The following is a 7,719-nucleotide window of genomic DNA, read 5'->3' as shown; positions in this document are numbered from 1 at the left end:
AGACAACATATCTGAAATTACGCAACAACAAAACTGCTTTGCATATATGGGATGAGCTTGACATACAGCTATAACTAAAGGTTGCATGTTTTATATCTTTCCACAGAGCCTCCAGGGAATTCATAAATGCACAAAGCATACTGCCCCTTTGGCCAGTACCCACAGGCAGCCTGTGCACTCATACCACCACTCAGGCTGAGCAAGCATCCCTGTCCGCACCCATCCTGAGCCACAGGAGGTTCTTCTGCCAAAATACTGCTTGCTTTCCAGAAACAGTCCATGACATGGATACAGCACCTGATGCTAAATTAAATGCAACTTCTGCTCTGTGAAATGGAGTAAAACCATGTAGTCTGTGTCAAGCTCGAAGTCATGTATTTAGCAGGCATTAAACCACACACAGAGAAAGGGACCACTTGAATCTGCTCCTTGCAAAAACACCTTGCTCGTGGAAAAATTGCAGAGAGACACGAGACAGCAGATAAGCTCTTGCATGCATGCAGCGGCATTCACTTAAAGCAACCAGTGGCAACTGCAACATGGAAATACAGAGGAGGTAGGTATATAAACACACCGCAATAAAAAAGGGTTTGAATAGGTTACCACGTTCAAGGTAAATGTTTGGTGAACGCAGTGGAAAAGCAGTTTATCAAAATGAAAAAAATTGCTAATGGAATTGCTCTGGTTTACATATCTAACTTTTTTCCTTGCTCTTCAGACTGTTTTTAAACACTCATCCTGAACCATCTCCTAAGGGAGAAAAGAGAGGAATTCAGTCAATATTGTACTTAAAGTCACGCATGAAAATTAATAGGATTAGGGTCCAAAGTAAATGTTATTTTCACAGCTAACAAACTACAAAACTGCAGTATAACCAGTGAAAATGAAAATTATTTTAAAACTGATGAAATTGTGCTTTTACTAACTGTAATCCACAAAGTGCTAGGGTTTTGCACCTAAGGAAAGAAAAGTCAGTAGACTTTAATACAGCCAAACTGAATTCCATGGAGAGGAGCTAAATGTCCTTCTAGGTGAGCTCTATCTGAACATAGCCTACACCATTAAATACTGGAACACAGTCAGAAAGTCTGACAACCGCTGAGCAGCACCAGCCTACCACCTGACACTACAGAAGCACAAAAAACTTGGAGAATTCAGAGAGTACGGACAAAAAGCTGTTTAAGGGCTGAAGAAGTGGATTTATAAGGGGAGATTAATAGTTGACTACATACCAGATTGAATAAAAATGACATTAAGGTGTCAAAGCAATATCTTCAAGCAATCAAAAGCACCTCACAAAAATAATTTGAGCATGTAAAACCAGTAAATGCTATAGGGAACAGAAAAAGGGTCTGAAGGCGACCGATGTTCTTTAAAAACACAGGCTTGTTTACCACAATTGCTCCCTGTATTCTCAGTGAGGGCAGACAAAGACAGAGGAGGAAGAACTTCCCATACCCAGTACTAGGTGATGCTTCTTTGGAGCGGGGCTGTTCAGATGTCTCCACCTCTATCTCAGAAGTGGATTTAGGACATAGCAGGAAAAAGAAGACGAGGGAGCTAATTTTCTGAAAACAAAAGTGAGCATCTGTAGAATAATAAAACGAAGGCTCCTTTCCACCCGCAGGAAAGTGTTAGAAGGCAAGAGGATGCACTCCAAGAATTTCTGGGTCATAAACAGGAAGGGTCTCTAGAATTATTCAGACTCTAAGTTTTGTTGTGTTTTAAAATGGGAGACTACACAGAGTACTTTACCCATAGCTACAGTAATTTGCACATCCTAACAAAAAAAAAAATTAACTTTTTACATTGCTGCTTCTATTGTGGTTCATTTCCACAGCTGATGATAGAACTGTTAACTGGGAAAAGCGGATTAAGGGAAAATAAACAAGGCAAATGACACTGCACCCTCTCAAGGTCTGTAAAAATAACCAAGTGAGCTTGTGTAATTTCTGTATTTTCAGACTTTTTGGTCAAGTGGAATAGGACACTGGAAAATACTGCATATGCACATACCTGACAGAGTGAGGAATTCGATTATAACCATTAAGATGAGGTTAGACCTCCTTCCCATCAGCAGTTTTGAAGATTTCTGAGTAGCTGAGGATACTTGTTTCCCCTGAGTTTAAAGTGGTTTATTCATCATCATTCGAGTTTCTCAGTGTATTTTTTGGAAAAAACATATTTTATAAGTCTGTTAAGAAACACTGACCTTCCAGTTTGTGATGTCATTTGCCTCTTTTGGCAGGGTCATTTTGAACTGAACAAAATCATCTGTTGCTTTCATTTCAGACCTTTCATATCATCTATTGCCATTCTTTCCTTGTAACTCATGAGCATAACGTCTGTAACTCCATCACATCAAATACCCCTTGCTCCTGCTGCTGAACACAAGGGCAACTTTCTAACTGATTGCTGCAGGGTCAGGTTTAAAGACTAGACGTTAAATCTGAATAAACAAGTTTAGCCAAAGATCAACTAAACTGCTAGTTCTGTTCAATTTTCAGTGTGAAAAGTCTCAATTTGTCAGTCTCTCCCAGTGCCCGTCACCCTCAAGTCCACCTTCTCCGAGTGACAGTAAGATGGCAGCACCCCACAAGCTTAGCTGTAAGGACTCCAAAAGTCAAAATGAAATTCTGATGAGAAAAAGAGACATTCCCACGTTTACACACACACAACTGATAGGTAAGATTAAAAGCTGTTTGGTAAAGTTGTCTCTAGATACTTTTCAAGCAAACTATGTACACATGCTCCATATCATAGCCTGCTTTCCTAAAAATATAAGGCTTACAATCCTCATCTTTGTCATTTACCACCTCTTCTGTTCTTCCCTCCAGTAACTGTTGAACCATACAGCCCACATAAACTAAATCTAACAGAAGGGAATACCCCACACACAGAACTACCATGAAATTCAGCGTAGAGGAGAGAAAACCAAAGTTCTTCCATCATGAATGCAGGACTGCATCATGAGTTCCACAATCATCTTCTGCTCCGTGTTCATCAGCCTGCTAATGAGGCTTTGCGGAGCAGTCCATCATAACATGGGAAGAAGCATGATTTCTGCCAGATAGCTTCAACTGAATTACTTGGATAAACCTTTCTCAAGCTGGTCACAGACATGAAATTGACTGAGAAGTATCAGTTTTGTTTGTTCACTATTATTGCTTTTATGTATACAATTATGGCAATTTTGATTGAAGTTTTTTGTGAAATCTTATGAATGTATACTATTTCAAAGAGACCCTTCACATATTAGCAGTGTCCTGATGATATCTACCAAGTACAGTTTAGTGCAGCCCCTTGTTTTATTTCCATGAGCAAAGGACCTACTGGAAATGTACATCAGTTACGTTATGGAAACCTAATCCCATTTTGGATTTCCTACATCAACTGACACGGTAAGCATTATGTTGGGGGCAGTACAAGTGTGGAAGGACAGAGATTTCCACATGCGGCATGATTCCCTAGACTTATCTGTGAGACCAGCTGAACTGCACACGGTGGTCACTAGTCTACTACGTCCAAATGATGCATTTATTAACTTGCCACTCGCACCCTGTGACTATGAATTGTCAGTTCAGACTGGATCCCTCAACTTCCTGGGGAGGATCATAAATATATCAAGAGAGAGGACAAACAGAGATTGTAACAAATATCAGCTGGTCATCTGAACTGGGATGCCTTTGGGGATCCTTTTGGGGATCTCCTGAGCGCTGATGCCTCTGCCCACAAAAATCAAGTAACCCAAAAAAATAACTTTAAATTAAGCTGACTTATGCAGATCTGCAGTTATCTAGGCTTCAAAAAGACCAAGCAATACCAAGCTTTATTTGAAAAATCTGAGAAAAAAACCAGACGTATTCAATGAGTAATAAACATATTAATCTTGTTAGTCAATCAGTTGGTCAACTGGCCCTGGCAGATGTTGACGACCACCTAGAGAAAGCACACAATGGTTTCAAGAAGTACTGTTTTGAGAGCAAACCTTCCTCAAAGAAATGTTATGACCAGATGTTTAAAAGAAATTTTAAATCTTTTCAGACATGAAAAAAAAGTAGGGGTTTGAAAAAAATCTCAATACTCAAGGCAGACAGGAATTTATTGAGAAACTCTCAAAGCAAAGAGCTCAACATTGTTTGTATTCTCACTAGTAAGGCCCTATTTCCTGGACAATTATAGTATCAGATGGACCCCTATGAAAAACAAACACTGTAACTTTAAAGATAAGGCAGAGAAAACAAACACTGTAACTTTAAAGATAAGGCTTTATAACACCCATGGAAACCATCTCCAGGATGGTTTATATATACTATAGTAACATTACTGATGGAATGCTACGGCTCAAAGAACGAAGAAAGTTTACATGGGCACAGTTCACGGGCTTTGCAAATGCCAGCCCATCAGCAAAATGTAGTAGTCACAGAATCTGTATTTATTGGAAAAAACTCAGTAAAAAGAGCTCAGAGATGCGACTGAGGATCCAGCCCAAGCATTACTTTCAAAAGCAGATCAAAAGGAAGTGCAGGTGCCTCAAAATCTTGATTAGGAAAGGAAAATGACTGAGATAAAGCCCACATGACTGTTCTCTGTGCCACAGGGGATTGCCTCCATTTCAAACTACCTGAAGACTGCTACAAATAAATGAGGCTTCTGTACACTTCCCATAAAGAAGCAGAATGTATTATTTTGCATATAATTTTTTTGGCCTCAAACAATGGGGCACAAATGAATGCCATTGTTAGTTCTACCACGCCAAAAGACAGAAAATAGATTCCAGCTAACTCCTACTGTGCAAAGACTGGTTTTGAGCATACACTGCATGAAAATGTCAAGCAGGAATTTGGAGACATTCCCCACAATGATAACCTATTAAGTCAGGACCAACAAGGACTACTGATACCAATGGAAGATTCACCACCGAGGTTACGTATGCAGTCTGGTCGCATCCTCACACCATACTGCCAACGAGACCATTGTGGGCACTAGTCTTGGGGAAAGACCCCTTGCGCATGAGCTGCCTTGTACTCTGGTCAGCTCCTTAATCTAGATGCTGATACACCCAGGACTCCCAAGAACAAAGCAGAGTGGACCCATCACCCTGTCAAGACAGATAGATGCAGCACTAATGCCGAAAGGTTTCTTCGAACTTCTGAAATCCATATCAGTAAGCATCAATGCACGCATAGGCTCAAGTACACAGAACTAAGCAAGCCACAAAACTGCCAAAACAATAGTGTACAAGATCATTTTAACAACGAGTGTGTGGCAGAATAGTATTCTGTTGTTTGACATACACTCCTAGTTTCTTTTATGTACCTTACAGTATATCTATCATTGATTCACTGATGAACAGGATTGTATTATTTGTATATGGTACCTTTAAGCAACAACTAAAGTTGTATTTATCACTGTGTCAAGAACCTTTCTTGATTAATTAACATGTAAAACAGCTGCTATAAACAAGCATTTATCTTCTAATTGCAGAGTATTATCATTAAATGCCATGATTACTGCCACAAAGCTAATACTCAACAAAAAAGTTTTCATACTACACAAAGGAACATCCTCTGAACAATAAAAGCAGCTGAAAAATTTGACACTGGCTTATTTGGCAACAAGCACAGCAGTTGGCTGCTTTTGTGCAGAGAGGAATACTGTGGAAAGAGGGTGAACTCGGGGGGAACAGAAGAGGTTAGCGGCTGGAAGAGAACTGAAATAGTGCAGGAAGAAGGGGAGGTAAAGTCACTTAAATGGAAATAACATTTCCATTTGTTACAGAAATAGCAGAACAGCCTCCATCGATTCATTATTTCATTCATTAAATAGACAGCCTATTTATTTTATTTTTCATTAGTGAATTAAAGAGTTATCATTTGCAACACCTTTTACAAGATATTCTAATTACACTTAAATGTAATAATTTTAAAAGGTATTTTGCAAGACTTCCATTTATTTTTTATTATTTCTTTCAATTTAGATAATATAATTTCACTCTTGGAGTGCTAATGTAACAAACCACAGTAAAATACTTAACCCAGATATATAAACATTTAAAAAAAAATCTCATTTGAAAATATATTTTCCCTTTAAGAGTTTTATGGAAGAAACATCACAAAGAAATGATTGTATTTAAATGTGGACACCTCTATTTTAAAAGTGCATGCAACAGCCGATATTGCAGCACACAACTGCTCTTAGCAAAACAAAACGATACACAGTCATAGCGATAAAAACCTTTGACTTTATCCTGTCAGCTGTGGTGTATTTTCCTGACATTACAGAAGTCAGATAACTAGAGAAGGAACAGTCTTTTAAAGGATGGTAGTGCCAGTTTTAACTGCAAAAACAGCTGTTTATCTTGTTACAAATCTAAATCTTGGCCTGCATAGATTAATAAAATATGAAGGGTTCTCAAGAGCATAAACTGATCCTAGTTTTGCAGTTGAACAAACATTTAACAGCTCTTCTGTTTCTATAGCTAACCTGTTTTCCGGCTTTAAAATAAAAGAAGGGAAGGGGGGAGGTGGTAAAACCTGCACTAATTATCCTCCTTGTCCAGCCATACATTCTGTCAGAGCCATACTTTTATCCATATCTGAGGACAATAAAGAAAATAAAAGGAGGGGCAAAGACATCCTAAGTTTACAATCACGTACTCAGTTCCTTTGAAACTGGCTCACAGAATTTAAGAATATGTGCGAAAATGTTGACTACATCAGCGCGCTCAGAAAGTCTCCGACACCATCCTCTCCTTCCTGTGCCATAGGCCATCTGCTGGAAAACGCCGTGCCCATAGCCAAAAGCTGTGTGTGGGCTGAAAGGCTGTAGGGAAAAAAAAACCACGCAGCAAATCCCTGAGATTAATGACTTCACACATGCATCCCTTGTGCTGCGGCCCAGAGCTGCTTCCCCACCCTCCCAAAACCACTCAGTACTGCCACCAGCATCATACGGTTTCCTTCCTCATTCACCAAAGATTAGCCTGTAGATCTGTCCATGCCATACGCTTGGCAGTGCCTCACCGTGGGATAAAAATCACCCTAATTACCCTCTCTCAGATACAGACCCTTTCAAGAATACAGCCCCTGGTCTGACACTTCACTTTATATACTTTTGGGAAAATACGGAAGGAACAATGAGATTCAGAAAAGATTGTTTGTGCAGAAAGTTTCTCACCCGCCACCTCTCCTTATTTGATGATATGGCTTACAGACTGCAAGCAGTTTAAGATGGAGTTTAAAGTTGCTAGCAACTATTCTGTGATCATTTCCAGTCCCCACAAAAAGAAAAGCCACTGCTTAGTCCATTCTTGCATCTAGAGAAAACAGGTAACTGGATCAACATCTGTTAGAAAGAGAAAAATCACCTGTAGTTTAGCACGTGTTTTCTCTGAAAAGACAGATCATCACCTGGGATAGTTCAAAGGCCTTACAAATCTGAATTAAAACTTGCAGTACACAAGCAAACTAAGAAAGGTAATTATTTCATTTTTAAAGTTGCTGAATACTCATACTGCTCAAAGAAGTTAACAAGCACCAGAGATGCACACGCATGCTTTGAAATGAAGCCACCAAACCAGTGATGAACAGCCAGTGGTCATCCAGAAAGGACTATCGGGGTTTGTGGCTGCTCCCTGGGACAGTAATGCCATTTAGAGGACAGATTCCGCCCCCCCAACCCCCACACCGATATTCCAATTTAAGTATGATTTTACTA

This window comes from Aptenodytes forsteri, unplaced genomic scaffold (genome assembly GCF_000699145.1).
Source record: "Aptenodytes forsteri isolate BGI_AS27 unplaced genomic scaffold, ASM69914v1 Scaffold93, whole genome shotgun sequence".
Classification (NCBI taxonomy): domain Eukaryota; kingdom Metazoa; phylum Chordata; class Aves; order Sphenisciformes; family Spheniscidae; genus Aptenodytes; species Aptenodytes forsteri.
Note: the sequence above shows the minus strand (reverse complement) of the source record.